Here is a 26630-nt window from a genome sequence, read left to right as displayed (position 1 = left end):
GAAAAGGAAGAAAGATGTCCCTAACTAGACCATGGTGCTTGACCATGGAGGGCTTGGACAGGTGTGCCAAGCAGCAGCCACTGCTATGCCCCATTGAAAGAACTGCACCAGGACTGTGCTCCCAGCCTCAAATCACTGTATACATCAGCCCTGACTGCTGGGGGAAATTTCCAGCTCTGAATCAACAGTGAAATGAAGAAAAAATAACACAGCGAGATTTGTGCTTTTGATTGGAGGGAAGGAAATAGTACATTGGAGAATATTGCCCTCTTTAAGATGTGGGCAGGGGTGTGGCTTTGGATTTGGAACAGGGCACGTCAACTCAGGCTTACCATGAGCGTTTTGACTGGGACGACTAGGGTCTTCAGCTGCTCTCGACAAGAGTGCTGTACTTACTTTGGTTTCTCTTCGTAACGCACAAGTCTTTTCGCCTTTTACTAAAGACTTCCGTGGAGAGGAACACCAATGAGTTAAACCTATTTTTGGCAGGCTTTGCCGTTTGGCTGAGCCTTGTACACTTGTGAAAAGAAAGACAGCTGTCCTTAACTAGACCAAGGTGCTTGACTATGGAGGGTTTGGACGGGTGTGCAAAGCAGCAGCCACTGCCATGACCCATTGAATGAACTGCACCACGACAAGGGAGAAATGTGTCAGGAAGTTGCCTCAGGAAGCAAACAGTTGGGGCTCATCGCTTCTCGGCCTTTTGGCTAAGATCAAGTGTAGTATCTGTTCTTATCAGTTTAATATCTGATATGTCCTCTATATGAGGATAATGTATTAAGCAGATTTTTAGCATTGGGAGATGAAAAAGGGGCTTGCTCCGTTCACTCCACGCATTGACCCGGTATTGCAGCATTGCCTGGAACGGTGCACTCTTTAAATGCCTTGTGGACAACCAAACACCAATCTAAATGGATCAGTCTGTTGATTGATTTGACTCTGAAATGAATGACGCGAGTCACATTCGCTGTCTGTCTTCAAGGCCGGGACTTGTGGCAAACAAAGGCCCTGTTTACTCCTTACCGAGGCCCTTTGTGGAACAACACTGTGCTCCCAGCCTCAAATCACTGTATACATCAGCCCTGACTGCTTGAGGAAATTTCCAGCTCTGAATGCTAATTTCCGTCCTCCGAGTCAGATTGTGGGTGATGTCATTTTGTAGGCTCTATTTCGTTTGCAGATTGTCCAGAAAAGTGCAAGCGTAGCTGTGCAGCAGTGTCTGTTGTATGCTGTGAAGCTGTGTGTTGAGTAATGCAAATTGCCCGGGTTTGCCGAGAGAAGTGGGTGTGGCTTTTTGGATGGGCCTAAAATGATTGCGTGTTCTCCTCACCGATATTTTCCTTCTTTGTGGGAGAAATGTGTTCCGAAGATCCTTCCATTGTTAGCATGCTTAGATTTTCGTTTGGTTGCTGGGCTGTGTTTGCTTTCTCAGAAGCAGAAACAGCTTGCCAAGGGAAGCTAATGCTGACTCTGGGATTATGCCATCTGGGAACCTTCATCCAGAGTACTGTGTCTGGGAATGCCACCCCTGTCTCTGTGTCTTCCAACTCATACTTACCTGGCAGGGAAGATACCATGATCAAGAATGTGGTTCACCCAGGGCGAGGCTCAACCATTGCACTCCGGTTGTGCTGACCACTGCGAATTCCCCAAATGTGGGAATCTCGACTGCATAATTTCTGGTAGTGGGGGACTGCGTTCGCGCTCTCCCCTGATTTTTAAGTTGAAAAAAATATCACACGGTTGGTAGACGGACATGGACCTCAACATGCTGCTATTCGGCTTGCCGATTCCTGTAGCCGAGTCCTGGGCGTTTGTTAAAAGGAAGAAAGATGTCCTTAACTAGACCATGGTGCTTGACCATGGAGGGCTTGGACAGGTGTGCCAAGCAGCAGCCACTGCTATGCACCATTGAAAGAACTGCACCAGGACTGTGCTGCCAGCCTCAAATCACTGTATACATCAGCCCTGACTGCTGGGGGAAATTTCCAGCTCTGAATCAACAGTGAAATGAAGAAAAAATAACACAGCGAGATTTGTGCTTTTGAATGGAGGGAAGGAAATAGTATATTGGAGAATATTGCCCTCTTTAAGATGTGGGCAGGGGTGTGGCTTTGGATTTGGAACAGGGCACGTCAACTCAGGCTTACCATGAGCGTTTTGACTGGGACGACTAGGGTCTTCAGCTGCTCTCGACAAGAGTGCTGTACTTGCTTTGGTTTCTCTTCATAACGCACAAGTCTTTCGCCTTTTACTAAAGACTTCCGTGGAGAGGAACACCAATGAGTTAAACCTATTTTTGGCAGGCTTTGCCGTTTGGCTGAGCCTTGTACACTTGTGAAAAGAAAGACAGCTGTCCTTAACTAGACCAAGGTGCTTGACTATGGAGGGTTTGGACGGGTGTGCAAAGCAGCAGCCACTGCCATGACCCATTGAATGAACTGCACCACGACAAGGGAGAAATGTGTCAGGAGGTTGCCTCAGGAAGCAAACAGTTGGGGCTCATCGCTTCTCGGCCTTTTGGCTAAGATCAAGTGTAGTATCTGTTCTTATCAGTTTAATATCTGATATGTCCTCTATATGAGGATAATGTATTAAGCAGATTTTTAGCATTGGGAGATGAAAAAGGGGCTTGCTCCGTTCACTCCACGCATTGACCCGGTATTGCAGCATTGCCGGGAACAGTGCACTCTTTAAATGCCTTGTGGACAACCAAACACCAATCTAAATGGATCAGTCTGTTGATTGATTTGACTCTGAAATGAACGATGCGAGTCACAGTCGCTGTCTGTCTTCAAGGCCGGGACTTGTGGCAAACAAAGGCCCTGTTTACTCCCTTCCGAGGCCCTTTGTGGAACAACACTGTGCTCCCAGCCTCAAATCTTTGTATACATCAGCCCTGACTGCTTGAGGAAATTTCCAGCTCTGAATGCTAATTTCCGTCCTCCGAGTCAGATTGTGGGTGATGTCATTTTGTAGGCTCTATTTCGTTTGCAGATTGTCCAGAAAAGTGCAAGCGTAGCTGTGCAGCAGTGTCTGTTGTATGCTGTGAAGCTGTGTGTTGAGTAATGCAAATTGCCCGGGTTTGCCGAGAGAAGTGGGTGTGGCTTTTTGGATGGGCCTAAAATGATTGCGTGTTCTCCTCACCGATATTTTCCTTCTTTGTGGGAGAAATGTGTTCCGAAGATCCTTCCATTGTTAGCATGCTTAGATTTTCGTTTGGTTGCTGGGCTGTGTTTGCTTTCTCAGAAGCAGAAACAGCTTGCCAAGGGAAGCTAATGCTGACTCTGGGATTATGCCATCTGGGAACCTTCATCCAGAGTACTGTGTCTGGGAATGCCACCCCTGTCTCTGTGTCTTCCAACTCATACTTACCTGGCAGGGAAGATACCATGATCAAGAAGGTGGTTCACCCAGGGCGAGGCTCAACCATTGCACTCCGGTTGTGCTGACCACTGCGAATTCCCCAAATGTGGGAATCTCGACTGCATAATTTCTGGTAGTGGGGGACTGCGTTCGCGCTCTCCCCTGATTTTTAAGTTGAAAAAAATATCACACGGTTGGTAGACGGACATGGACCTCAACATGCTGCTATTCCGCTTGTCGATTCCTGTAGCCGAGTCCTGGGCGTTTGTGAAAAGGAAGAAAGATGTCCCTAACTAGACCATGGTGCTTGACCATGGAGGGCTTGGACAGGTGTGCCAAGCAGCAGCCACTGCTATGCCCCATTGAAAGAACTGCACCAGGACTGTGCTCCCAGCCTCAAATCACTGTATACATCAGCCCTGACTGCTGGGGGAAATTTCCAGCTCTGAATCAACAGTGAAATGAAGAAAAAATAACACAGCGAGATTTGTGCTTTTGATTGGAGGGAAGGAAATAGTACATTGGAGAATATTGCCCTCTTTAAGATGTGGGCAGGGGTGTGGCTTTGGATTTGGAACAGGGCACGTCAACTCAGGCTTACCATGAGCGTTTTGACTGGGACGACTAGGGTCTTCAGCTGCTCTCGACAAGAGTGCTGTACTTACTTTGGTTTCTCTTCGTAACGCACAAGTCTTTTCGCCTTTTACTAAAGACTTCCGTGGAGAGGAACACCAATGAGTTAAACCTATTTTTGGCAGGCTTTGCCGTTTGGCTGAGCCTTGTACACTTGTGAAAAGAAAGACAGCTGTCCTTAACTAGACCAAGGTGCTTGACTATGGAGGGTTTGGACGGGTGTGCAAAGCAGCAGCCACTGCCATGACCCATTGAATGAACTGCACCACGACAAGGGAGAAATGTGTCAGGAAGTTGCCTCAGGAAGCAAACAGTTGGGGCTCATCGCTTCTCGGCCTTTTGGCTAAGATCAAGTGTAGTATCTGTTCTTATCAGTTTAATATCTGATATGTCCTCTATATGAGGATAATGTATTAAGCAGATTTTTAGCATTGGGAGATGAAAAAGGGGCTTGCTCCGTTCACTCCACGCATTGACCCGGTATTGCAGCATTGCCTGGAACGGTGCACTCTTTAAATGCCTTGTGGACAACCAAACACCAATCTAAATGGATCAGTCTGTTGATTGATTTGACTCTGAAATGAATGACGCGAGTCACATTCGCTGTCTGTCTTCAAGGCCGGGACTTGTGGCAAACAAAGGCCCTGTTTACTCCTTACCGAGGCCCTTTGTGGAACAACACTGTGCTCCCAGCCTCAAATCACTGTATACATCAGCCCTGACTGCTTGAGGAAATTTCCAGCTCTGAATGCTAATTTCCGTCCTCCGAGTCAGATTGTGGGTGATGTCATTTTGTAGGCTCTATTTCGTTTGCAGATTGTCCAGAAAAGTGCAAGCGTAGCTGTGCAGCAGTGTCTGTTGTATGCTGTGAAGCTGTGTGTTGAGTAATGCAAATTGCCCGGGTTTGCCGAGAGAAGTGGGTGTGGCTTTTTGGATGGGCCTAAAATGATTGCGTGTTCTCCTCACCGATATTTTCCTTCTTTGTGGGAGAAATGTGTTCCGAAGATCCTTCCATTGTTAGCATGCTTAGATTTTCGTTTGGTTGCTGGGCTGTGTTTGCTTTCTCAGAAGCAGAAACAGCTTGCCAAGGGAAGCTAATGCTGACTCTGGGATTATGCCATCTGGGAACCTTCATCCAGAGTACTGTGTCTGGGAATGCCACCCCTGTCTCTGTGTCTTCCAACTCATACTTACCTGGCAGGGAAGATACCATGATCAAGAATGTGGTTCACCCAGGGCGAGGCTCAACCATTGCACTCCGGTTGTGCTGACCACTGCGAATTCCCCAAATGTGGGAATCTCGACTGCATAATTTCTGGTAGTGGGGGACTGCATTCGCGCTCTCCCCTGATTTTTAAGTTGAAAAAAATATCACACGGTTGGTAGACGGACATGGACCTCAACATGCTGCTATTCGGCTTGCCGATTCCTGTAGCCGAGTCCTGGGCGTTTGTGAAAAGGAAGAAAGATGTCCCTAACTAGACCATGGTGCTTGACCATGGAGGGCTTGGACAGGTGTGCCAAGCAGCAGCCACTGCTATGCCCCATTGAAATAACTGCACCAGGACTGTGCTCCCAGCCTCAAATCACTGTATACATCAGCCCTGACTGCTGGGGGAAATTTCCAGCTCTGAATCAACAGTGAAATGAAGAAAAAATAACACAGCGAGATTTGTGCTTTTGATTGGAGGGAAGGAAATAGTACATTGGAGAATATTGCCCTCTTTAAGATGTGGGCAGGGGTGTGGCTTTGGATTTGGAACAGGGCACGTCAACTCAGGCTTACCATGAGCGTTTTGACTGGGACGACTAGGGTCTTCAGCTGCTCTCGACAAGAGTGCTGTACTTACTTTGGTTTCTCTTCGTAACGCACAAGTCTTTCGCCTTTTACTAAAGACTTCCGTGGAGAGGAACACCAATGAGTTAAACCTATTTTTGGCAGGCTTTGCCGTTTGGCTGAGCCTTGTACACTTGTGAAAAGAAAGACAGCTGTCCTTAACTAGACCAAGGTGCTTGACTATGGAGGGTTTGGACGGGTGTGCAAAGCAGCAGCCACTGCCATGACCCATTGAATGAACTGCACCACGACAAGGGAGAAATGTGTCAGGAGGTTGCCTCAGGAAGCAAACAGTTGGGGCTCATCGCTTCTCGGCCTTTTGGCTAAGATCAAGTGTAGTATCTGTTCTTATCAGTTTAATATCTGATATGTCCTCTATATGAGGATAATGTATTAAGCAGATTTTTAGCATTGGGAGATGAAAAAGGGGCTTGCTCCGTTCACTCCACGCATTGACCCGGTATTGCAGCATTGCCGGGAACGGTGCACTCTTTAAATGCCTTGTGGACAACCAAACACCAATCTAAATGGGTCAGTCTGTTGATTGATTTGACTCTGAAATGAACGACGCGAGTCACAGTCGCTGTCTGTCTTCAAGGCCGGGACTTGTGGCAAACAAAGGCCCTGTTTACTCCTTACCGAGGCCCTTTGTGGAACAACACTGTGCTCCCAGCCTCAAATCACTGTATACATCAGCCCTGACTGCTTGGGGAAATTTCCAGCTCTGAATGCTAATTTCCGTCCTCCGAGTCAGATTGTGGGTGATGTCATTTTGTAGGCTCTATTTCGTTTGCAGATTGTCCAGAAAATTGCAAGCGTAGCTGTGCAGCAGTGTCTGTTGTATGCTGTGAAGCTGTGTGTTGAGTAATGCAAATTGCCCGGGTTTGCCGAGAGAAGTGGGTGTGGCTTTTTGGATGGGCCTAAAATGATTGCGTGTTCTCCTCACCGATATTTTCCCTTCTTTGTGGGAGAAATGTGTTCCGAAGATCCTTCCATTGTTAGCATGCTTAGATTTTCGTTTGGTTGCTGGGCTGTGTTTGCTTTCTCAGAAGCAGAAACAGCTTGCCAAGGGAAGCTAATGCTGACTCTGGGATTATGCCATCTGGGAACCGTCATCCAGAGTACTGTGTCTGGGAATGCCACCCCTGTCTCTGTGTCTTCCAACTCATACTTACCTGGCAGGGAAGATACCATGATCAAGAAGGTGGTTCACCCAGGGCGAGGCTCAACCATTGCACTCCGGTTGCACTGACCACTGCGAATTCCACAAATGTGGGAATCTCGACTGCATAATTTCTGGTAGTGGGGGACTGCGTTCGCGCTCTCCCCTGATTTTTAAGTTGAAAAAAATATCACCCGGTTGGTAGACGGACATGGACCTCAACATGCTGCTATTCCGCTTGCCGATTCCTGTAGCCGAGTCCTGGGCGTTTGTGAAAAGGAAGAAAGATGTCCTTAACTAGACCATGGTGCTTGACCATGGAGGGCTTGGACAGGTGTGCCAAGCAGCAGCCACTGCTATGCACCATTGAAAGAACTGCACCAGGACTGTGCTGCCAGCCTCAAATCACTGTATACATCAGCCCTGACTGCTGGGGGAAATTTCCAGCTCTGAATCAACAGTGAAATGAAGAAAAAATAACACAGCGAGATTTGTGCTTTTGAATGGAGGGAAGGAAATAGTATATTGGAGAATATTGCCCTCTTTAAGATGTGGGCAGGGGTGTGGCTTTGGATTTGGAACAGGGCACGTCAACTCAGGCTTACCATGAGCGTTTTGACTGGGACGACTAGGGTCTTCAGCTGCTCTCGACAAGAGTGCTGTACTTGCTTTGGTTTCTCTTCATAACGCACAAGTCTTTCGCCTTTTACTAAAGACTTCCGTGGAGAGGAACACCAATGAGTTAAACCTATTTTTGGCAGGCTTTGCCGTTTGGCTGAGCCTTGTACACTTGTGAAAAGAAAGACAGCTGTCCTTAACTAGACCAAGGTGCTTGACTATGGAGGGTTTGGACGGGTGTGCAAAGCAGCAGCCACTGCCATGACCCATTGAATGAACTGCACCACGACAAGGGAGAAATGTGTCAGGAGGTTGCCTCAGGAAGCAAACAGTTGGGGCTCATCGCTTCTCGGCCTTTTGGCTAAGATCAAGTGTAGTATCTGTTCTTATCAGTTTAATATCTGATATGTCCTCTATATGAGGATAATGTATTAAGCAGATTTTTAGCATTGGGAGATGAAAAAGGGGCTTGCTCCGTTCACTCCACGCATTGACCCGGTATTGCAGCATTGCCGGGAACGGTGCACTCTTTAAATGCCTTGTGGACAACCAAACACCAATCTAAATGGATCAGTCTATTGATTGATTTGACTCTGAAATGAACGACGCGAGTCACAGTCGCTGTCTGTCTTCAAGGCCGGGACTTGTGGCAAACAAAGGCCCTGTTTACTCCTTACCGAGGCCCTTTGTGGAACAACACTGTGCTCCCAGCCTCAAATCACTGTATACATCAGCCCTGACTGCTTGGGGAAATTTCCAGCTCTGAATGCTAATTTCCGTCCTCCGAGTCAGATTGTGGGTGATGTCATTTTGTAGGCTCTATTTCGTTTGCAGATTGTCCAGAAAAGTGCAAGCGTAGCTGTGCAGCAGTGTCTGTTGTATGCTGTGAAGCTGTGTGTTGAGTAATGCAAATTGCCCGGGTTTGCCGAGAGAAGTGGGTGTGGCTTTTTGGATGGGCCTAAAATGATTGCGTGTTCTCCTCACCGATATTTTCCCTTCTTTGTGGGAGAAATGTGTTCCGAAGATCCTTCCATTGTTAGCATGCTTAGATTTTCGTTTGGTTGCTGGGCTGTGTTTGCTTTCTCAGAAGCAGAAACAGCTTGCCAAGGGAAGCTAATGCTGACTCTGGGATTATGCCATCTGGGAACCGTCATCCAGAGTACTGTGTCTGGGAATGCCACCCCTGTCTCTGTGTCTTCCAACTCATACTTACCTGGCAGGGAAGATACCATGATCAAGAAGGTTGTTCACCCAGGGCGAGGCTCAACCATTGCACTCCGGTTGTGCTGACCACTGCGAATTCCCGAAATGTGGGAATCTCTACTGCATAATTTCTGGTAGTGGGGGACTGCGTTCGCGCACTCCCCTGATTTTTAAGTTGAAAAAAATATCACCCGGATGGTAGACGGACATGGACCTCAACATGCTGCTATTCCGCTTGCCGATTCCTGTAGCCGAGTCCTGTGCGTTTGTGAAAAGGAAGAAAGATGTCCTTAACTAGACCATGGTGCTTGACCATGGAGGGCTTGGACAGGTGTGCCAAGCAGCAGCCACTGCTATGCCCCATTGAAAGAACTGCACCAGGACTGTGCTCCCAGCCTCAAATCACTGTATACATCAGCCCTGATTGCTGGGGGAAATTTCCAGCTCTGAATCAACATTGAAATGAAGAAAAAATAACACAGCGAGATTTGTGCTTTTGATTGGAGGGAAGGAAATAGTACATTGGAGAATATTGCCCTCTTTAAGATGTGGGCAGGGGTGTGGCTTTGGATTTGGAACAGGGCACGTCAACTCAGGCTTACCATGAGCGTTTTGACTGGGACGACTAGGGTCTTCAGCTGCTCTCGACAAGAGTGCTGTACTTACTTTGGTTTCTCTTCATAATGCACAAGTCTTTCGCCTTTTACTAAAGACTTCCGTGGAGAGGAACACCAATGAGTTAAACCTATTTTTGGCAAGCTTTGCCGTTTGGCTGAGACTTGTACACTTGTGAAAAGAAAGACAGCTGTCCTTAACTAGACCAAGGTGCTTGACTATGGAGGGTTTGGACGGGTGTGCAAAGCAGCAGTCACTGCCATGACCCACTGAATGAACTGCACCACGACAAGGGAGAAATGTGTTAGGAGGTTGCCTCAGGAAGCAAACAGTTGGGGCTCATCGCTTCTCGGCCTTTTGGCTAAGATCAAGTGTAGTATCTGTTCTTATCAGTTTAATATCTGATATGTCCTCTATATGAGGATAATGTATTAAGCAGATTTTTAGCATTGGGAGATGAAAAAAGGGCTTGCTCCGTTCACTCCACGCATTGACCCGGTATTGCAGCATTGCCGGGAACGGTGCACTCTTTAAATGCCTTGTGGACAACCAAACACCAATCTAAATGGATCAGTCTGTTGATTGATTTGACTCTGAAATGAACGACGCGAGTCACAGTCGCTGTCTGTCTTCAAGGCCGGGACTTGTGGCAAACAAAGGCCCTGTTTACTCCTTACCGAGGCCCTTTGTGGAACAACACTGTGCTCCCAGCCTCAAATCACTGTATACATCAGCCCTGACTGCTTGGGGAAATTTCCAGCTCTGAATGCTAATTTCCGTCCTCCGAGTCAGATTGTGGGTGATGTCATTTTGTAGGCTCTATTTCGTTTGCAGATTGTCCAGAAAAGTGCAAGCGTAGCTGTGCAGCAGTGTCTGTTGTATGCTGTGAAGCTGTGTGTTGAGTAATGCAAATTGCCCGGGTTTGCCGAGAGAAGTGGGTGTGGCTTTTTGGATGGGCCTAAAATGATTGCGTGTTCTCCTCACCGATATTTTCCCTTCTTTGTGGGAGAAATGTGTTCCGAAGATCCTTCCATTGTTAGCATGCTTAGATTTTCGTTTGGTTGCTGGGCTGTGTTTGCTTTCTCAGAAGCAGAAACAGCTTGCCAAGGGAAGCTAATGCTGACTCTGGGATTATGCCATCTGGGAACCGTCATTCAGAGTACTGTGTCTGGGAATGTCACCCCTGTCTCTGTGTCTTCCAACTCATACTTACCTGGCAGGGAAGATACCGTGATCAAGAAGGTGGTTCACCCAGGGCGAGGCTCAACCATTGCACTCCAGTTGTGCTGACCACTGCTAATTCCCCAAATGTGGGAATCTTGACTGCATAATTTCTGGTAGTGGGGGACTGCGTTCGCGCTCTCCCCTGATTTTTAAGTTGAAAAAAATATCACCCGGTTGGTAGACGGACATGGACCTCAACATGCTGCTATTCCGCTTGCCGATTCCTGTAGCCGAGTCCTGGGCGTTTGTGAAAAGGAAGAAAGATGTCCTTAACTAGACCATGGTGCTTGACCATGGAGGGCTTGGACAGGTGTGCCAAGCAGCAGCCACTGCTATGCCCCATTGAAAGAACTGCACCAGGACCGTGCTGCCAGCCTCAAATCACTGTATACATCAGCCCTGACTGCTTGGGGAAATTTCCAGCTCTGAATGCTAATTTCCGTCCTCCGAGTCAGATTGTGGGTGATGTCATTTTGTAGGCTCTATTTCGTTTGCAGATTGTCCAGAAAAGTGCAAGCGTAGCTGTGCAGCAGTGTCTGTTGTATGCTGTGAAGCTGTGTGTTGAGTAATGCAAATTGCCCGGGTTTGCCGAGAGAAGTGGGTGTGGCTTTTTGGATGGACCTAAAATGATTGCGTGTTCTCCTCACCGATATTTTCCCTTCTTTGTGGGAGAAATGTGTTCCGAAGATCCTTCCATTGTTAGCATGCTTAGATTTTCGTTTGGTTGCTGGGCTGTGTTTGCTTTCTCAGAAGCAGAAACAGCTTGCCAAGGGAAGCTAATGCTGACTCTGGGATTATGCCATCTGGGAACCGTCATCCAGAGTACTGTGTCTGGGAATGCCACCCCTGTCTCTGTGTCTTTCAACTCATACTTACCTGGCAGGGAAGATACCGTGATCAAGAAGGTGGTTCACCCAGGGTGAGGCTCAACCATTGCACTCCAGTTGTGCTGACCACTGCGAATTCCCCAAATGTTGGAATCTCAGCTGCATAATTTCTGGTAGTGGGGGACTGCGTTCGTGCTCTCCCCTGATTTTTAAGTTGAAAAAAATATCACACGGTTGGTAGACGGACATCGACCTCAACATGCTGCTATTCGGCTTGCCGATTCCTGTAGCCGAGTCCTGGGCGTTTGTGAAAAGGAAGAAAGATGTCCTTAACTAGACCATGGTGCTTGACCATGGAGGGCTTGGACAGGTGTGCCAAGCAGCAGCCACTGCTATGCCCCATTGAAAGAACTGCACCAGGACTGTGCTGCCAGCCTCAAATCACTGTATACATCAGCCCTGACTGCTGGGGGAAATTTCCAGCTCTGAAACAACATTGAAATGAAGAAAAAATAACACAGCGAGATTTGTGCTTTTGAATGGAGGGAAGGAAATAGTACATTGGAGAATATTGCCCTCTTTAAGATGTGGGCAGGGGTGTGGCTTTGGATTTGGAACAGGGCACGTCAACTCAGGCTTACCATGAGCGTTTTGACTGGGACGACTAGGGTCTTCAGCTGCTCTCGACAAGAGTGCTGTACTTACTTTGGTTTCTCTTCATAACGCACAAGTCTTTCGCCTTTTACTAAAGACTTCCGTGGAGAGGAACACCAATGAGTTAAACCTATTTTTGGCAGGCTTTGCCGTTTGGCTGAGCCTTGTACACTTGTGAAAAGAAAGACAGCTGTCCTTAACTAGACCAAGGTGCTTGACTATGGAGGGTTTGGACGGGTGTGCAAAGCAGCAGCCACTGCCATGACCCATTGAATGAACTGCACCACGACAAGGGAGAAATGTGTCAGGAGGTTGCCTCAGGAAGCAAACAGTTGGGGCTCATCGCTTCTCGGCCTTTTGGCTAAGATCAAGTGTAGTATCTGTTCTTATCAGTTTAATATCTGATATGTCCTCTATATGAGGATAATGTATTAAGCAGATTTTTAGCATTGGGAGATGAAAAAGGGGCTTGCTCCGTTCACTCCACGCATTGACCCGGTATTGCAGCATTGCCGGGAACGGTGCACTCTTTAAATGCCTTGTGGACAACCAAACACCAATCTAAATGGATCAGTCTGTTGATTGATTTGACTCTGAAATGAACGACGCGAGTCACAGTCGCTGTCTGTCTTCAAGGCCGGGACTTGTGGCAAACAAAGGCCCTGTTTACTCCTTACCGAGGCCCTTTGTGGAACAACACTGTGCTCCCAGCCTCAAATCACTGTATACATCAGCCCTGACTGCTTGGGGAAATTTCCAGCTCTGAATGCTAATTTCCGTCCTCCGAGTCAGATTGTGGGTGATGTCATTTTGTAGGCTCGATTTCGTTTGCAGATTGTCCAGAAAAGTGCAAGCGTAGCTGTGCAGCAGTGTCTGTTGTATGCTGTGAAGCTGTGTGTTGAGTAATGCAAATTGCCCGGGTTTGCCGAGAGAAGTGGGTGTGGCTTTTTGGATGGGCCTAAAATGATTGCGTGTTCTCCTCACCGATATTTTCCCTTCTTTGTGGGAGAAATGTGTTCCGAAGATCCTTCCATTGTTAGCATGCTTAGATTTTCGTTTGGTTGCTGGGCTGTGTTTGCTTTCTCAGAAGCAGAAACAGCTTGCCAAGGGAAGCTAATGCTGACTCTGGGATTATGCCATCTGGGAACCGTCATTCAGAGTACTGTGTCTGGGAATGTCACCCCTGTCTCTGTGTCTTCCAACTCATACTTACCTGGCAGGGAAGATACCGTGATCAAGAAGGTGGTTCACCCAGGGCGAGGCTCAACCATTGCACTCCGGTTGTGCTGACCACTGCTAACTCCCAAAATGTGGGAATCTTGACTGCATAATTTCTGGTAGTGGGGGACTGCGTTCGCGCTCTCCCCTGATTTTTAAGTTGAAAAAAATATCACCCGGTTGGTAGACGGACATGGACCTCAACATGCTGCTATTCCGCTTGCCGATTCCTGTAGCCGAGTCCTGGGCGTTTGTGAAAAGGAAGAAAGATGTCCTTAACTAGACCATGGTGCTTGACCATGGAGGGCTTGGACAGGTGTGCCAAGCAGCAGCCACTGCTATGCCCCATTGAAAGAACTGCACCAGGACCGTGCTGCCAGCCTCAAATCACTGTATACATCAGCCCTGACTGCTTGGGGAAATTTCCAGCTCTGAATGCTAATTTCCGTCCTCCGAGTCAGATTGTGGGTGATGTCATTTTGTAGGCTCGATTTCGTTTGCAGATTGTCCAGAAAAGTGCAAGCGTAGCTGTGCAGCAGTGTCTGTTGTATGCTGTGAAGCTGTGTGTTGAGTAATGCAAATTGCCCGGGTTTGCCGAGAGAAGTGGGTGTGGCTTTTTGGATGGGCCTAAAATGATTGCGTGTTCTCCTCACCGATATTTTCCCTTCTTTGTGGGAGAAATGTGTTCCGAAGATCCTTCCATTGTTAGCATGCTTAGATTTTCGTTTGGTTGCTGGGCTGTGTTTGCTTTCTCAGAAGCAGAAACAGCTTGCCAAGGGAAGCTAATGCTGACTCTGGGATTATGCCATCTGGGAACCGTCATCCAGAGTACTGTGTCTGGGAATGCCACCCCTGTCTTTGTGTCTTCTAGCTCATACTTACCTGGCAGGGAAGATACCATGATCAAGAAGGTGGTTCACCCAGGGCGAGGCTCAACCATTGCACTCCGGTTGCACTGACCACTGCGAATTCCCCAAATGTGGGAATCTCGACTGCATAATTTCTGGTAGTGGGGGACTGCGTTCGCGCTCTCCCCTGATTTTTAAGTTGAAAAAAATATCACCCGGTTGGTAGACGGACATGGACCTCAACATGCTGCTATTCCGCTTGCCGATTCCTGTAGCCGAGTCCTGGGCGTTTGTGAAAAGGAAGAAAGATGTCCTTAACTAGACCATGGTGCTTGACCATGGAGGGCTTGGACAGGTGTGCCAAGCAGCAGCCACTGCTATGCACCATTGAAAGAACTGCACCAGGACTGTGCTGCCAGCCTCAAATCACTGTATACATCAGCCCTGACTGCTGGGGGAAATTTCCAGCTCTGAATCAACAGTGAAATGAAGAAAAAATAACACAGCGAGATTTGTGCTTTTGAATGGAGGGAAGGAAATAGTATATTGGAGAATATTGCCCTCTTTAAGATGTGGGCAGGGGTGTGGCTTTGGATTTGGAACAGGGCACGTCAACTCAGGCTTACCATGAGCGTTTTGACTGGGACGACTAGGGTCTTCAGCTGCTCTCGACAAGAGTGCTGTACTTGCTTTGGTTTCTCTTCATAACGCACAAGTCTTTCGCCTTTTACTAAAGACTTCCGTGGAGAGGAACACCAATGAGTTAAACCTATTTTTGGCAGGCTTTGCCGTTTGGCTGAGCCTTGTACACTTGTGAAAAGAAAGACAGCTGTCCTTAACTAGACCAAGGTGCTTGACTATGGAGGGTTTGGACGGGTGTGCAAAGCAGCAGCCACTGCCATGACCCATTGAATGAACTGCACCACGACAAGGGAGAAATGTGTCAGGAGGTTGCCTCAGGAAGCAAACAGTTGGGGCTCATCGCTTCTCGGCCTTTTGGCTAAGATCAAGTGTAGTATCTGTTCTTATCAGTTTAATATCTGATATGTCCTCTATATGAGGATAATGTATTAAGCAGATTTTTAGCATTGGGAGATGAAAAAGGGGCTTGCTCCGTTCACTCCACGCATTGACCCGGTATTGCAGCATTGCCGGGAACGGTGCAGTCTTTAAATGCCTTGTGGACAACCAAACACCAATCTAAATGGATCAGTCTGTTGATTGATTTGACTCTGAAATGAACGACGCGAGTCACAGTCGCTGTCTGTCTTCAAGGCCGGGACTTGTGGCAAACAAAGGCCCTGTTTACTCCTTACCGAGGCCCTTTGTGGAACAACACTGTGCTCCCAGCCTCAAATCACTGTATACATCAGCCCTGACTGCTTGGGGAAATTTCCAGCTCTGAATGCTAATTTCCGTCCTCCGAGTCAGATTGTGGGTGATGTCATTTTGTAGGCTCTATTTCGTTTGCAGATTGTCCAGAAAAGTGCAAGCGTAGCTGTGCAGCAGTGTCTGTTGTATGCTGTGAAGCTGTGTGTTGAGTAATGCAAATTGCCCGGGTTTGCCGAGAGAAGTGGGTGTGGCTTTTTGGATGGGCCTAAAATGATTGCGTGTTCTCCTCACCGATATTTTCCCTTCTTTGTGGGAGAAATGTGTTCCGAAGATCCTTCCATTGTTAGCATGCTTAGATTTTCGTTTGGTTGCTGGGCTGTGTTTGCTTTCTCAGAAGCAGAAACAGCTTGCCAAGGGAAGCTAATGCTGACTCTGGGATTATGCCATCTGGGAACCGTCATCCAGAGTACTGTGTCTGGGAATGCCACCCCTGTCTCTGTGTCTTCCAACTCATACTTACCTGGCAGGGAAGATACCGTGATCAAGAAGGTGGTTCACCCAGGGTGAGGCTCAACCATTGCACTCCGGTTGTGCTGACCACTGCGAATTCCCCAAATGTGGGAATCTCAGCTGCATAATTTCTGGTAGTGGGGGACTGCGTTCGCGCTCTCCCCTGATTTTTAAGTTGAAAAAAATATCACACGGTTGGTAGACGGACATGGACCTCAACATGCTGCTATTCGGCTTGCCGATTCCTGTAGCCGAGTCCTGGGCGTTTGTGAAAAGGAAGAAAGATGTCCTTAACTAGACCATGGTGCTTGACCATGGAGGGCTTGGACAGGTGTGCCAAGCAGCAGCCACTGCTATACTCCATTGAAAGAACTGCACCAGGCCTGTGCTGCCAGCCTCAAATCACTGTATACATCAGCCCTGACTGCTGGGGGAAATTTCCAGCTCTGAATCAACAGTGAAATGAAGAAAAAATAACACAGCGAGATTTGTGCTTTTGAATGGAGGGAAGGAAATAGTACATTGGAGAATATTGCCCTCTTTAAGATGTGGGCAGGGGTGTGGCTTTGGATTTGGAACAGGGCACGTCAACTCAGGCTTACCATGAGCGTTTTGACTGGGACGACTAGGGTCTTCAGCTGCTCTCGACAAGAGTGCTGTACTTACTTTGGTTTCTCTTCATGACGCACAACTCTTTCGCCTTTTACTAAAGACTTCCGTGGAGAGGAACACCAATGAGTTAAACCTATTTTTGGCAGACTTTGCCGTTCGGCTGAGCCTTGTACACTTGTGAAAAGAAAGACAGCTGTCCTTAACTAGACCGAGGTGCTTGACTATGGAGGGTTTGGACGGGTGTGCAAAGCAGCAGCCACTGCCATGACCCATTGAATGAACTGCACCACGACAAGGGAGAAATGTGTCAGGAGGTTGCCTCAGGAAGCAAACAGTTGGGGCTCATCGCTTCTCGGCCTTTTGGCTAAGATCAAGTGTAGTATCTGTTCTTATCAGTCTAATATCTGATATGTCCTCTATATGAGGATAATGTATTAAGCAGATTTTTAGCATTGGGAGATGAAAAAGGGGCTTGCTCCGTTCACTCCACCCATTGACCCGGTATTGCAGCGTTGCCGGGAACGGTGCACTCTTTAAATGCCTTGTGGACAACCAAACACCAATCTAAATGGCTCAGTCTGTTGATTGATTTGACTCTGAAATGAACGACGCGAGTCACAGTCGCTGTCTGTCTTCAAGGCCGGGACTTGTGGCAAACAAAGGCCCTGTTTACTCCTTACCGAGGCCCTTTGTGGAACAACACTGTACTCCCAGCCTCAAATCACTGTATACATCAGCCCTGACTGCTTGGGGAAATTTCCAGCTCTGAATGCTAATTTCCGTCCTCCGAGTCAGATTGTGGGTGATGTCATTTTGTAGGCTCTATTTCGTTTGCAGATTGTCCAGAAAAGTGCAAGCGTAGCTGTGCAGCAGTGTCTGTTGTATGCTGTGAAGCTGTGTGTTGAGTAATGCAAATTGCCCGGGTTTGCCGAGAGAAGTGGGTGTGGCTTTTTGGATGGGCCTAAAATGATTGCGTGTTCTCCTCACCGATATTTTCCCTTCTTTGTGGGAGAAATGTGTTCCGAAGATCCTTCCATTGTTAGCATGCTTAGATTTTCGTTTGGTTGCTGGGCTGTGTTTGCTTTCTCAGAAGCAGAAACAGCTTGCCAAGGGAAGCTAATGCTGACTCTGGGATTATGCCATCTGGGAACCGTCATCCAGAGTACTGTGTCTGGGAATGCCACCCCTGTCTCTGTGTCTTCCAACTCATACTTACCTGGCAGGGAAGATACCATGATCAAGAAGGTGGTTCACCCAGGGCGAGGCTCAACCATTGCACTCCGGTTGTGCTGACCACTGCGAATTCCCCAAATGTGGGAATCTCGACTGCATAATTTCTGGTAGTGGGGGACTGCGTTCGCGCTCTCCCCTGATTTTTAAGTTGAAAAAAATATCACCCGGTTGGTAGACGGACATGGACCTCAACATGCTGCTATTCCGCTTGCCGATTCCTGTAGCCGAGTCCTGGGCGTTTGTGAAAAGGAAGAAAGATGTCCTTAACTAGACCATGGTGCTTGACCATGGAGGGCTTGGACAGGTGTGCCAAGCAGCAGCCACTGCTATGCCCCATTGAAATAACTGCACCAGGACTGTGCTCCCAGCCTCAAATCACTGTATACATCAGCCCTGACTGCTGGGGGAAATTTCCAGCTCTGAATCAACAGTGAAATGAAGAAAAAATAACACAGCGAGATTTGTGCTTTTGATTGGAGGGAAGGAAATAGTACATTGGAGAATATTGCCCTCTTTAAGATGTGGGCAGGGGTGTGGCTTTGGATTTGGAACAGGGCACGTCAACTCAGGCTTACCATGAGCGTTTTGACTGGGACGACTAGGGTCTTCAGCTGCTCTCGACAAGAGTGCTGTACTTACTTTGGTTTCTCTTCATGACGCACAAGTCTTTCGCCTTTTACTAAAGACTTCCGTGGAGAGGAACACCAATGAGTTAAACCTATTTTTGGCAGGCTTTGCCGTTTGGCTGAGCCTTGTACACTTGTGAAAAGAAAGACAGCTGTCCTTAACTAGACCAAGGTGCTTGACTATGGAGGGTTTGGACGGGTGTGCAAAGCAGCAGCCACTGCCATGACCCATTGAATGAACTGCACCACGACAAGGGAGAAATGTGTCAGGAGGTTGCCTCAGGAAGCAAACAGTTGGGGCTCATCGCTTCTCGGCCTTTTGGCTAAGATCAAGTGTAGTATCTGTTCTTATCAGTTTAATATCTGATATGTCCTCTATATGAGGATAATGTATTAAGCAGATTTTTAGCATTGGGAGATGAAAAAGGGGCTTGCTCCGTTCACTCCACGCATTGACCCGGTATTGCAGCATTGCCGGGAACAGTGCACTCTTTAAATGCCTTGTGGACAACCAAACACCAATCTAAATGGATCAGTCTGTTGATTGATTTGACTCTGAAATGAACGACGCGAGTCACAGTCGCTGTCTGTCTTCAAGGCCGGGACTTGTGGCAAACAAAGGCCCTGTTTACTCCCTTCCGAGGCCCTCTGTGGAACAACACTGTGCTCCCAGCCTCAAATCTTTGTATACATCAGCCCTGACTGCTTGAGGAAATTTCCAGCTCTGAATGCTAATTTCCGTCCTCCGTGTCAGATTGTGGGTGATGTCATTTTGTAGGCTCTATTTCGTTTGCAGATTGTCCAGAAAAGTGCAAGCGTAGCTGTGCAGCAGTGTCTGTTGTATGCTGTGAAGCTGTGTGTTGAGTAATGCAAATTGCCCGGGTTTGCCGAGAGAAGTGGGTGTGGCTTTTTGGATGGGCCTAAAATGATTGCGTGTTCTCCTCACCGATATTTTCCTTCTTTGTGGGAGAAATGTGTTCCGAAGATCCTTCCATTGTTAGCATGCTTAGATTTTCGTTTGGTTGCTGGGCTGTGTTTGCTTTCTCAGAAGCAGAAACAGCTTGCCAAGGGAAGCTAATGCTGACTCTGGGATTATGCCATCTGGGAACCTTCATCCAGAGTACTGTGTCTGGGAATGCCACCCCTGTCTCTGTGTCTTCCAACTCATACTTACCTGGCAGGGAAGATACCATGATCAAGAAGGTGGTTCACCCAGGGCGAGGCTCAACCATTGCACTCCGGTTGTGCTGACCACTGCGAATTCCCCAAATGTGGGAATCTCGACTGCATAATTTCTGGTAGTGGGGGACTGCGTTCGCGCTCTCCCCTGATTTTTAAGTTGAAAAAAATATCACCCGGTTGGTAGACGGACATGGACCTCAACATGCTGCTATTCCGCTTGCCGATTCCTGTAGCCGAGTCCTGGGCGTTTGTGAAAAGGAAGAAAGATGTCCTTAACTAGACCATGGTGCTTGACCATGGAGGGCTTGGACAGGTGTGCCAAGCAGCAGCCACTGCTATGCACCATTGAAAGAACTGCACCAGGACTGTGCTGCCAGCCTCAAATCACTGTATACATCAGCCCTGACTGCTGGGGGAAATTTCCAGCTCTGAATCAACAGTGAAATGAAGAAAAAATAACACAGCGAGATTTGTGCTTTTGAATGGAGGGAAGGAAATAGTATATTGGAGAATATTGCCCTCTTTAAGATGTGGGCAGGGGTGTGGCTTTGGATTTGGAACAGGGCACGTCAACTCAGGCTTACCATGAGCGTTTTGACTGGGACGACTAGGGTCTTCAGCTGCTCTCGACAAGAGTGCTGTACTTGCTTTGGTTTCTCTTCATAACGCACAAGTCTTTCGCCTTTTACTAAAGACTTCCGTGGAGAGGAACACCAATGAGTTAAACCTATTTTTGGCAGGCTTTGCCGTTTGGCTGAGCCTTGTACACTTGTGAAAAGAAAGACAGCTGTCCTTAACTAGACCAAGGTGCTTGACTATGGAGGGTTTGGACGGGTGTGCAAAGCAGCAGCCACTGCCATGACCCATTGAATGAACTGCACCACGACAAGGGAGAAATGTGTCAGGAGGTTGCCTCAGGAAGCAAACAGTTGGGGCTCATCGCTTCTCGGCCTTTTGGCTAAGATCAAGTGTAGTATCTGTTCTTATCAGTTTAATATCTGATATGTCCTCTATATGAGGATAATGTATTAAGCAGATTTTTAGCATTGGGAGATGAAAAAGGGGCTTGCTCCGTTCACTCCACGCATTGACCCGGTATTGCAGCATTGCCGGGAACAGTGCACTCTTTAAATGCCTTGTGGACAACCAAACACCAATCTAAATGGATCAGTCTGTTGATTGATTTGACTCTGAAATGAACGATGCGAGTCACAGTCGCTGTCTGTCTTCAAGGCCGGGACTTGTGGCAAACAAAGGCCCTGTTTACTCCCTTCCGAGGCCCTTTGTGGAACAACACTGTGCTCCCAGCCTCAAATCTTTGTATACATCAGCCCTGACTGCTTGAGGAAATTTCCAGCTCTGAATGCTAATTTCCGTCCTCCGAGTCAGATTGTGGGTGATGTCATTTTGTAGGCTCTATTTCGTTTGCAGATTGTCCAGAAAAGTGCAAGCGTAGCTGTGCAGCAGTGTCTGTTGTATGCTGTGAAGCTGTGTGTTGAGTAATGCAAATTGCCCGGGTTTGCCGAGAGAAGTGGGTGTGGCTTTTTGGATGGGCCTAAAATGATTGCGTGTTCTCCTCACCGATATTTTCCTTCTTTGTGGGAGAAATGTGTTCCGAAGATCCTTCCATTGTTAGCATGCTTAGATTTTCGTTTGGTTGCTGGGCTGTGTTTGCTTTCTCAGAAGCAGAAACAGCTTGCCAAGGGAAGCTAATGCTGACTCTGGGATTATGCCATCTGGGAACCTTCATCCAGAGTACTGTGTCTGGGAATGCCACCCCTGTCTCTGTGTCTTCCAACTCATACTTACCTGGCAGGGAAGATACCATGATCAAGAAGGTGGTTCACCCAGGGCGAGGCTCAACCATTGCACTCCGGTTGTGCTGACCACTGCGAATTCCCCAAATGTGGGAATCTCGACTGCATAATTTCTGGTAGTGGGGGACTGCGTTCGCGCTCTCCCCTGATTTTTAAGTTGAAAAAAATATCACACGGTTGGTAGACGGACATGGACCTCAACATGCTGCTATTCCGCTTGTCGATTCCTGTAGCCGAGTCCTGGGCGTTTGTGAAAAGGAAGAAAGATGTCCCTAACTAGACCATGGTGCTTGACCATGGAGGGCTTGGACAGGTGTGCCAAGCAGCAGCCACTGCTATGCCCCATTGAAAGAACTGCACCAGGACTGTGCTCCCAGCCTCAAATCACTGTATACATCAGCCCTGACTGCTGGGGGAAATTTCCAGCTCTGAATCAACAGTGAAATGAAGAAAAAATAACACAGCGAGATTTGTGCTTTTGATTGGAGGGAAGGAAATAGTACATTGGAGAATATTGCCCTCTTTAAGATGTGGGCAGGGGTGTGGCTTTGGATTTGGAACAGGGCACGTCAACTCAGGCTTACCATGAGCGTTTTGACTGGGACGACTAGGGTCTTCAGCTGCTCTCGACAAGAGTGCTGTACTTACTTTGGTTTCTCTTCGTAACGCACAAGTCTTTTCGCCTTTTACTAAAGACTTCCGTGGAGAGGAACACCAATGAGTTAAACCTATTTTTGGCAGGCTTTGCCGTTTGGCTGAGCCTTGTACACTTGTGAAAAGAAAGACAGCTGTCCTTAACTAGACCAAGGTGCTTGACTATGGAGGGTTTGGACGGGTGTGCAAAGCAGCAGCCACTGCCATGACCCATTGAATGAACTGCACCACGACAAGGGAGAAATGTGTCAGGAAGTTGCCTCAGGAAGCAAACAGTTGGGGCTCATCGCTTCTCGGCCTTTTGGCTAAGATCAAGTGTAGTATCTGTTCTTATCAGTTTAATATCTGATATGTCCTCTATATGAGGATAATGTATTAAGCAGATTTTTAGCATTGGGAGATGAAAAAGGGGCTTGCTCCGTTCACTCCACGCATTGACCCGGTATTGCAGCATTGCCTGGAACGGTGCACTCTTTAAATGCCTTGTGGACAACCAAACACCAATCTAAATGGATCAGTCTGTTGATTGATTTGACTCTGAAATGAATGACGCGAGTCACATTCGCTGTCTGTCTTCAAGGCCGGGACTTGTGGCAAACAAAGGCCCTGTTTACTCCTTACCGAGGCCCTTTGTGGAACAACACTGTGCTCCCAGCCTCAAATCACTGTATACATCAGCCCTGACTGCTTGAGGAAATTTCCAGCTCTGAATGCTAATTTCCGTCCTCCGAGTCAGATTGTGGGTGATGTCATTTTGTAGGCTCTATTTCGTTTGCAGATTGTCCAGAAAAGTGCAAGCGTAGCTGTGCAGCAGTGTCTGTTGTATGCTGTGAAGCTGTGTGTTGAGTAATGCAAATTGCCCGGGTTTGCCGAGAGAAGTGGGTGTGGCTTTTTGGATGGGCCTAAAATGATTGCGTGTTCTCCTCACCGATATTTTCCTTCTTTGTGGGAGAAATGTGTTCCGAAGATCCTTCCATTGTTAGCATGCTTAGATTTTCGTTTGGTTGCTGGGCTGTGTTTGCTTTCTCAGAAGCAGAAACAGCTTGCCAAGGGAAGCTAATGCTGACTCTGGGATTATGCCATCTGGGAACCTTCATCCAGAGTACTGTGTCTGGGAATGCCACCCCTGTCTCTGTGTCTTCCAACTCATACTTACCTGGCAGGGAAGATACCATGATCAAGAATGTGGTTCACCCAGGGCGAGGCTCAACCATTGCACTCCGGTTGTGCTGACCACTGCGAATTCCCCAAATGTGGGAATCTCGACTGCATAATTTCTGGTAGTGGGGGACTGCGTTCGCGCTCTCCCCTGATTTTTAAGTTGAAAAAAATATCACACGGTTGGTAGACGGACATGGACCTCAACATGCTGCTATTCGGCTTGCCGATTCCTGTAGCCGAGTCCTGGGCGTTTGTTAAAAGGAAGAAAGATGTCCTTAACTAGACCATGGTGCTTGACCATGGAGGGCTTGGACAGGTGTGCCAAGCAGCAGCCACTACTATGCACCATTGAAAGAACTGCACCAGGACTGTGCTGCCAGCCTCAAATCACTGTATACATCAGCCCTGACTGCTGGGGGAAATTTCCAGCTCTGAATCAACAGTGAAATGACGAAAAAATAACACAGCGAGATTTGTGCTTTTGAATGGAGGGAAGGAAATAGTATATTGGAGAATATTGCCCTCTTTAAGATGTGGGCAGGGGTGTGGCTTTGGATTTGGAACAGGGCACGTCAACTCAGGCTTACCATGAGCGTTTTGACTGGGACGACTAGGGTCTTCAGCTGCTCTCGACAAGAGTGCTGTACTTGCTTTGGTTTCTCTTCATAACGCACAAGTCTTTCGCCTTTTACTAAAGACTTCCGTGGAGAGGAACACCAATGAGTTAAACCTATTTTTGGCAGGCTTTGCCGTTTGGCTGAGCCTTGTACACTTGTGAAAAGAAAGACAGCTGTCCTTAACTAGACCAAGGTGCTTGACTATGGAGGGTTTGGACGGGTGTGCAAAGCAGCAGCCACTGCCATGACCCATTGAATGAACTGCACCACGACAAGGGAGAAATGTGTCAGGAGGTTGCCTCAGGAAGCAAACAGTTGGGGCTCATCGCTTCTCGGCCTTTTGGCTAAGATCAAGTGTAGTATCTGTTCTTATCAGTTTAATATCTGATATGTCCTCTATATGAGGATAATGTATTAAGCAGATTTTTAGCATTGGGAGATGAAAAAGGGGCTTGCTCCGTTCACTCCACGCATTGACCCGGTATTGCAGCATTGCCGGGAACAGTGCACTCTTTAAATGCCTTGTGGACAACCAAACACCAATCTAAATGGATCAGTCTGTTGATTGATTTGACTCTGAAATGAACGATGCGAGTCACAGTCGCTGTCTGTCTTCAAGGCCGGGACTTGTGGCAAACAAAGGCCCTGTTTACTCCCTTCCGAGGCCCTTTGTGGAACAACACTGTGCTCCCAGCCTCAAATCTTTGTATACATCAGCCCTGACTGCTTGAGGAAATTTCCAGCTCTGAATGCTAATTTCCGTCCTCCGAGTCAGATTGTGGGTGATGTCATTTTGTAGGCTCTATTTCGTTTGCAGATTGTCCAGAAAAGTGCAAGCGTAGCTGTGCAGCAGTGTCTGTTGTATGCTGTGAAGCTGTGTGTTGAGTAATGCAAATTGCCCGGGTTTGCCGAGAGAAGTGGGTGTGGCTTTTTGGATGGGCCTAAAATGATTGCGTGTTCTCCTCACCGATATTTTCCTTCTTTGTGGGAGAAATGTGTTCCGAAGATCCTTCCATTGTTAGCATGCTTAGATTTTCGTTTGGTTGCTGGGCTGTGTTTGCTTTCTCAGAAGCAGAAACAGCTTGCCAAGGGAAGCTAATGCTGACTCTGGGATTATGCCATCTGGGAACCTTCATCCAGAGTACTGTGTCTGGGAATGCCACCCCTGTCTCTGTGTCTTCCAACTCATACTTACCTGGCAGGGAAGATACCATGATCAAGAAGGTGGTTCACCCAGGGCGAGGCTCAACCATTGCACTCCGGTTGTGCTGACCACTGCGAATTCCCCAAATGTGGGAATCTCGACTGCATAATTTCTGGTAGTGGGGGACTGCGTTCGCGCTCTCCCCTGATTTTTAAGTTGAAAAAAATATCACACGGTTGGTAGACGGACATGGACCTCAACATGCTGCTATTCCGCTTGTCGATTCCTGTAGCCGAGTCCTGGGCGTTTGTGAAAAGGAAGAAAGATGTCCCTAACTAGACCATGGTGCTTGACCATGGAGGGCTTGGACAGGTGTGCCAAGCAGCAGCCACTGCTATGCCCCATTGAAAGAACTGCACCAGGACTGTGCTCCCAGCCTCAAATCACTGTATACATCAGCCCTGACTGCTGGGGGAAATTTCCAGCTCTGAATCAACAGTGAAATGAAGAAAAAATAACACAGCGAGATTTGTGCTTTTGATTGGAGGGAAGGAAATAGTACATTGGAGAATATTGCCCTCTTTAAGATGTGGGCAGGGGTGTGGCTTTGGATTTGGAACAGGGCACGTCAACTCAGGCTTACCATGAGCGTTTTGACTGGGACGACTAGGGTCTTCAGCTGCTCTCGACAAGAGTGCTGTACTTACTTTGGTTTCTCTTCGTAACGCACAAGTCTTTTCGCCTTTTACTAAAGACTTCCGTGGAGAGGAACACCAATGAGTTAAACCTATTTTTGGCAGGCTTTGCCGTTTGGCTGAGCCTTGTACACTTGTGAAAAGAAAGACAGCTGTCCTTAACTAGACCAAGGTGCTTGACTATGGAGAGTTTGGACGGGTGTGCAAAGCAGCAGCCACTGCCATGACCCATTGAATGAACTGCACCACGACAAGGGAGAAATGTGTCAGGAAGTTGCCTCAGGAAGCAAACAGTTGGGGCTCATCGCTTCTCGGCCTTTTGGCTAAGATCAAGTGTAGTATCTGTTCTTATCAGTTTAATATCTGATATGTCCTCTATATGAGGATAATGTATTAAGCAGATTTTTAGCATTGGGAGATGAAAAAGGGGCTTGCTCCGTTCACTCCACGCATTGACCCGGTATTGCAGCATTGCCTGGAACGGTGCACTCTTTAAATGCCTTGTGGACAACCAAACACCAATCTAAATGGATCAGTCTGTTGATTGATTTGACTCTGAAATGAATGACGCGAGTCACATTCGCTGTCTGTCTTCAAGGCCGGGACTTGTGGCAAACAAAGGCCCTGTTTACTCCTTACCGAGGCCCTTTGTGGAACAACACTGTGCTCCCAGCCTCAAATCACTGTATACATCAGCCCTGACTGCTTGAGGAAATTTCCAGCTCTGAATGCTAATTTCCGTCCTCCGAGTCAGATTGTGGGTGATGTCATTTTGTAGGCTCTATTTCGTTTGCAGATTGTCCAGAAAAGTGCAAGCGTAGCTGTGCAGCAGTGTCTGTTGT

General features: G+C 47.7%; 43 non-coding genes across 43 annotated transcripts; all 43 read left to right on the top strand.

Annotated features, from left to right (window-relative positions):
• The first annotated feature begins 392 nt into the window (after positions 1–392).
• Positions 393–508, top strand: LOC137882633 (U5 spliceosomal RNA). The gene has a single exon (XR_011104063.1). It is a non-coding gene; the product is annotated as a U5 spliceosomal RNA (small nuclear RNA).
• A 179-nt stretch (positions 509–687) lies between these two features.
• On the top strand, positions 688–878 carry LOC137882944 (U2 spliceosomal RNA). The gene has a single exon (XR_011104360.1). It is a non-coding gene; the product is annotated as a U2 spliceosomal RNA (small nuclear RNA).
• Positions 879–1550: 672 nt separating this feature from the next.
• On the top strand, positions 1551–1714 carry LOC137882661 (U1 spliceosomal RNA). The gene has a single exon (XR_011104088.1). It is a non-coding gene; the product is annotated as a U1 spliceosomal RNA (small nuclear RNA).
• Positions 1715–2210: 496 nt separating this feature from the next.
• LOC137883149 (U5 spliceosomal RNA) lies at positions 2211–2325 on the top strand. The gene has a single exon (XR_011104542.1). It is a non-coding gene; the product is annotated as a U5 spliceosomal RNA (small nuclear RNA).
• Positions 2326–2504: 179 nt separating this feature from the next.
• On the top strand, positions 2505–2695 carry LOC137882830 (U2 spliceosomal RNA). Its single transcript, XR_011104250.1, has one exon. It is a non-coding gene; the product is annotated as a U2 spliceosomal RNA (small nuclear RNA).
• Positions 2696–3367: 672 nt separating this feature from the next.
• Positions 3368–3531, top strand: LOC137882916 (U1 spliceosomal RNA). Its single transcript, XR_011104334.1, has one exon. It is a non-coding gene; the product is annotated as a U1 spliceosomal RNA (small nuclear RNA).
• Positions 3532–4027: 496 nt separating this feature from the next.
• LOC137882632 (U5 spliceosomal RNA) lies at positions 4028–4143 on the top strand. The gene has a single exon (XR_011104062.1). It is a non-coding gene; the product is annotated as a U5 spliceosomal RNA (small nuclear RNA).
• Positions 4144–4322: 179 nt separating this feature from the next.
• Positions 4323–4513, top strand: LOC137882942 (U2 spliceosomal RNA). Its single transcript, XR_011104359.1, has one exon. It is a non-coding gene; the product is annotated as a U2 spliceosomal RNA (small nuclear RNA).
• A 672-nt stretch (positions 4514–5185) lies between these two features.
• Positions 5186–5349, top strand: LOC137882742 (U1 spliceosomal RNA). Its single transcript, XR_011104166.1, has one exon. It is a non-coding gene; the product is annotated as a U1 spliceosomal RNA (small nuclear RNA).
• A 496-nt stretch (positions 5350–5845) lies between these two features.
• LOC137882529 (U5 spliceosomal RNA) lies at positions 5846–5960 on the top strand. Its single transcript, XR_011103965.1, has one exon. It is a non-coding gene; the product is annotated as a U5 spliceosomal RNA (small nuclear RNA).
• Positions 5961–6139: 179 nt separating this feature from the next.
• LOC137882851 (U2 spliceosomal RNA) lies at positions 6140–6330 on the top strand. The gene has a single exon (XR_011104271.1). It is a non-coding gene; the product is annotated as a U2 spliceosomal RNA (small nuclear RNA).
• Positions 6331–7003: 673 nt separating this feature from the next.
• LOC137882781 (U1 spliceosomal RNA) lies at positions 7004–7167 on the top strand. Its single transcript, XR_011104205.1, has one exon. It is a non-coding gene; the product is annotated as a U1 spliceosomal RNA (small nuclear RNA).
• A 496-nt stretch (positions 7168–7663) lies between these two features.
• On the top strand, positions 7664–7778 carry LOC137883148 (U5 spliceosomal RNA). The gene has a single exon (XR_011104541.1). It is a non-coding gene; the product is annotated as a U5 spliceosomal RNA (small nuclear RNA).
• Positions 7779–7957: 179 nt separating this feature from the next.
• On the top strand, positions 7958–8148 carry LOC137882850 (U2 spliceosomal RNA). The gene has a single exon (XR_011104270.1). It is a non-coding gene; the product is annotated as a U2 spliceosomal RNA (small nuclear RNA).
• Positions 8149–8821: 673 nt separating this feature from the next.
• LOC137882803 (U1 spliceosomal RNA) lies at positions 8822–8985 on the top strand. The gene has a single exon (XR_011104226.1). It is a non-coding gene; the product is annotated as a U1 spliceosomal RNA (small nuclear RNA).
• Positions 8986–9481: 496 nt separating this feature from the next.
• On the top strand, positions 9482–9594 carry LOC137883135 (U5 spliceosomal RNA). Its single transcript, XR_011104529.1, has one exon. It is a non-coding gene; the product is annotated as a U5 spliceosomal RNA (small nuclear RNA).
• Positions 9595–9775: 181 nt separating this feature from the next.
• Positions 9776–9966, top strand: LOC137882913 (U2 spliceosomal RNA). Its single transcript, XR_011104331.1, has one exon. It is a non-coding gene; the product is annotated as a U2 spliceosomal RNA (small nuclear RNA).
• A 673-nt stretch (positions 9967–10639) lies between these two features.
• On the top strand, positions 10640–10803 carry LOC137882800 (U1 spliceosomal RNA). The gene has a single exon (XR_011104223.1). It is a non-coding gene; the product is annotated as a U1 spliceosomal RNA (small nuclear RNA).
• Positions 10804–11526: 723 nt separating this feature from the next.
• LOC137882821 (U1 spliceosomal RNA) lies at positions 11527–11690 on the top strand. The gene has a single exon (XR_011104244.1). It is a non-coding gene; the product is annotated as a U1 spliceosomal RNA (small nuclear RNA).
• A 496-nt stretch (positions 11691–12186) lies between these two features.
• On the top strand, positions 12187–12301 carry LOC137883109 (U5 spliceosomal RNA). Its single transcript, XR_011104505.1, has one exon. It is a non-coding gene; the product is annotated as a U5 spliceosomal RNA (small nuclear RNA).
• Positions 12302–12480: 179 nt separating this feature from the next.
• LOC137882849 (U2 spliceosomal RNA) lies at positions 12481–12671 on the top strand. Its single transcript, XR_011104269.1, has one exon. It is a non-coding gene; the product is annotated as a U2 spliceosomal RNA (small nuclear RNA).
• A 673-nt stretch (positions 12672–13344) lies between these two features.
• LOC137882795 (U1 spliceosomal RNA) lies at positions 13345–13508 on the top strand. Its single transcript, XR_011104218.1, has one exon. It is a non-coding gene; the product is annotated as a U1 spliceosomal RNA (small nuclear RNA).
• A 723-nt stretch (positions 13509–14231) lies between these two features.
• Positions 14232–14395, top strand: LOC137882681 (U1 spliceosomal RNA). The gene has a single exon (XR_011104108.1). It is a non-coding gene; the product is annotated as a U1 spliceosomal RNA (small nuclear RNA).
• Positions 14396–14891: 496 nt separating this feature from the next.
• On the top strand, positions 14892–15006 carry LOC137883147 (U5 spliceosomal RNA). Its single transcript, XR_011104540.1, has one exon. It is a non-coding gene; the product is annotated as a U5 spliceosomal RNA (small nuclear RNA).
• Positions 15007–15185: 179 nt separating this feature from the next.
• LOC137882881 (U2 spliceosomal RNA) lies at positions 15186–15376 on the top strand. Its single transcript, XR_011104300.1, has one exon. It is a non-coding gene; the product is annotated as a U2 spliceosomal RNA (small nuclear RNA).
• A 673-nt stretch (positions 15377–16049) lies between these two features.
• On the top strand, positions 16050–16213 carry LOC137882744 (U1 spliceosomal RNA). Its single transcript, XR_011104168.1, has one exon. It is a non-coding gene; the product is annotated as a U1 spliceosomal RNA (small nuclear RNA).
• Positions 16214–16709: 496 nt separating this feature from the next.
• Positions 16710–16824, top strand: LOC137882614 (U5 spliceosomal RNA). Its single transcript, XR_011104045.1, has one exon. It is a non-coding gene; the product is annotated as a U5 spliceosomal RNA (small nuclear RNA).
• A 179-nt stretch (positions 16825–17003) lies between these two features.
• On the top strand, positions 17004–17194 carry LOC137883035 (U2 spliceosomal RNA). Its single transcript, XR_011104447.1, has one exon. It is a non-coding gene; the product is annotated as a U2 spliceosomal RNA (small nuclear RNA).
• Positions 17195–17867: 673 nt separating this feature from the next.
• LOC137882905 (U1 spliceosomal RNA) lies at positions 17868–18031 on the top strand. The gene has a single exon (XR_011104323.1). It is a non-coding gene; the product is annotated as a U1 spliceosomal RNA (small nuclear RNA).
• Positions 18032–18527: 496 nt separating this feature from the next.
• LOC137883139 (U5 spliceosomal RNA) lies at positions 18528–18642 on the top strand. Its single transcript, XR_011104533.1, has one exon. It is a non-coding gene; the product is annotated as a U5 spliceosomal RNA (small nuclear RNA).
• Positions 18643–18821: 179 nt separating this feature from the next.
• On the top strand, positions 18822–19012 carry LOC137882828 (U2 spliceosomal RNA). The gene has a single exon (XR_011104249.1). It is a non-coding gene; the product is annotated as a U2 spliceosomal RNA (small nuclear RNA).
• Positions 19013–19684: 672 nt separating this feature from the next.
• On the top strand, positions 19685–19848 carry LOC137882893 (U1 spliceosomal RNA). Its single transcript, XR_011104312.1, has one exon. It is a non-coding gene; the product is annotated as a U1 spliceosomal RNA (small nuclear RNA).
• A 496-nt stretch (positions 19849–20344) lies between these two features.
• LOC137883146 (U5 spliceosomal RNA) lies at positions 20345–20459 on the top strand. Its single transcript, XR_011104539.1, has one exon. It is a non-coding gene; the product is annotated as a U5 spliceosomal RNA (small nuclear RNA).
• A 179-nt stretch (positions 20460–20638) lies between these two features.
• Positions 20639–20829, top strand: LOC137882827 (U2 spliceosomal RNA). The gene has a single exon (XR_011104248.1). It is a non-coding gene; the product is annotated as a U2 spliceosomal RNA (small nuclear RNA).
• A 672-nt stretch (positions 20830–21501) lies between these two features.
• On the top strand, positions 21502–21665 carry LOC137882882 (U1 spliceosomal RNA). The gene has a single exon (XR_011104301.1). It is a non-coding gene; the product is annotated as a U1 spliceosomal RNA (small nuclear RNA).
• Positions 21666–22161: 496 nt separating this feature from the next.
• Positions 22162–22277, top strand: LOC137882631 (U5 spliceosomal RNA). The gene has a single exon (XR_011104061.1). It is a non-coding gene; the product is annotated as a U5 spliceosomal RNA (small nuclear RNA).
• A 179-nt stretch (positions 22278–22456) lies between these two features.
• Positions 22457–22647, top strand: LOC137882941 (U2 spliceosomal RNA). Its single transcript, XR_011104358.1, has one exon. It is a non-coding gene; the product is annotated as a U2 spliceosomal RNA (small nuclear RNA).
• A 672-nt stretch (positions 22648–23319) lies between these two features.
• Positions 23320–23483, top strand: LOC137882659 (U1 spliceosomal RNA). Its single transcript, XR_011104087.1, has one exon. It is a non-coding gene; the product is annotated as a U1 spliceosomal RNA (small nuclear RNA).
• Positions 23484–23979: 496 nt separating this feature from the next.
• On the top strand, positions 23980–24094 carry LOC137883144 (U5 spliceosomal RNA). Its single transcript, XR_011104538.1, has one exon. It is a non-coding gene; the product is annotated as a U5 spliceosomal RNA (small nuclear RNA).
• Positions 24095–24273: 179 nt separating this feature from the next.
• Positions 24274–24464, top strand: LOC137882826 (U2 spliceosomal RNA). Its single transcript, XR_011104247.1, has one exon. It is a non-coding gene; the product is annotated as a U2 spliceosomal RNA (small nuclear RNA).
• A 672-nt stretch (positions 24465–25136) lies between these two features.
• Positions 25137–25300, top strand: LOC137882870 (U1 spliceosomal RNA). The gene has a single exon (XR_011104289.1). It is a non-coding gene; the product is annotated as a U1 spliceosomal RNA (small nuclear RNA).
• A 496-nt stretch (positions 25301–25796) lies between these two features.
• Positions 25797–25912, top strand: LOC137882630 (U5 spliceosomal RNA). Its single transcript, XR_011104060.1, has one exon. It is a non-coding gene; the product is annotated as a U5 spliceosomal RNA (small nuclear RNA).
• Positions 25913–26091: 179 nt separating this feature from the next.
• On the top strand, positions 26092–26282 carry LOC137882940 (U2 spliceosomal RNA). Its single transcript, XR_011104357.1, has one exon. It is a non-coding gene; the product is annotated as a U2 spliceosomal RNA (small nuclear RNA).
• Positions 26283–26630: the final 348 nt, after the last annotated feature.

The sequence above is a fragment of the Cebidichthys violaceus genome, unplaced genomic scaffold (genome assembly GCF_023349555.1).
Source record: "Cebidichthys violaceus isolate CVI_PGR_0920_01 unplaced genomic scaffold, fCebVio1.0.p SCAF_32, whole genome shotgun sequence".
In the NCBI taxonomy this organism is placed as follows: domain Eukaryota; kingdom Metazoa; phylum Chordata; class Actinopteri; order Perciformes; family Stichaeidae; genus Cebidichthys; species Cebidichthys violaceus.
This window is presented reverse-complemented; position numbering and strand designations above follow the sequence as displayed.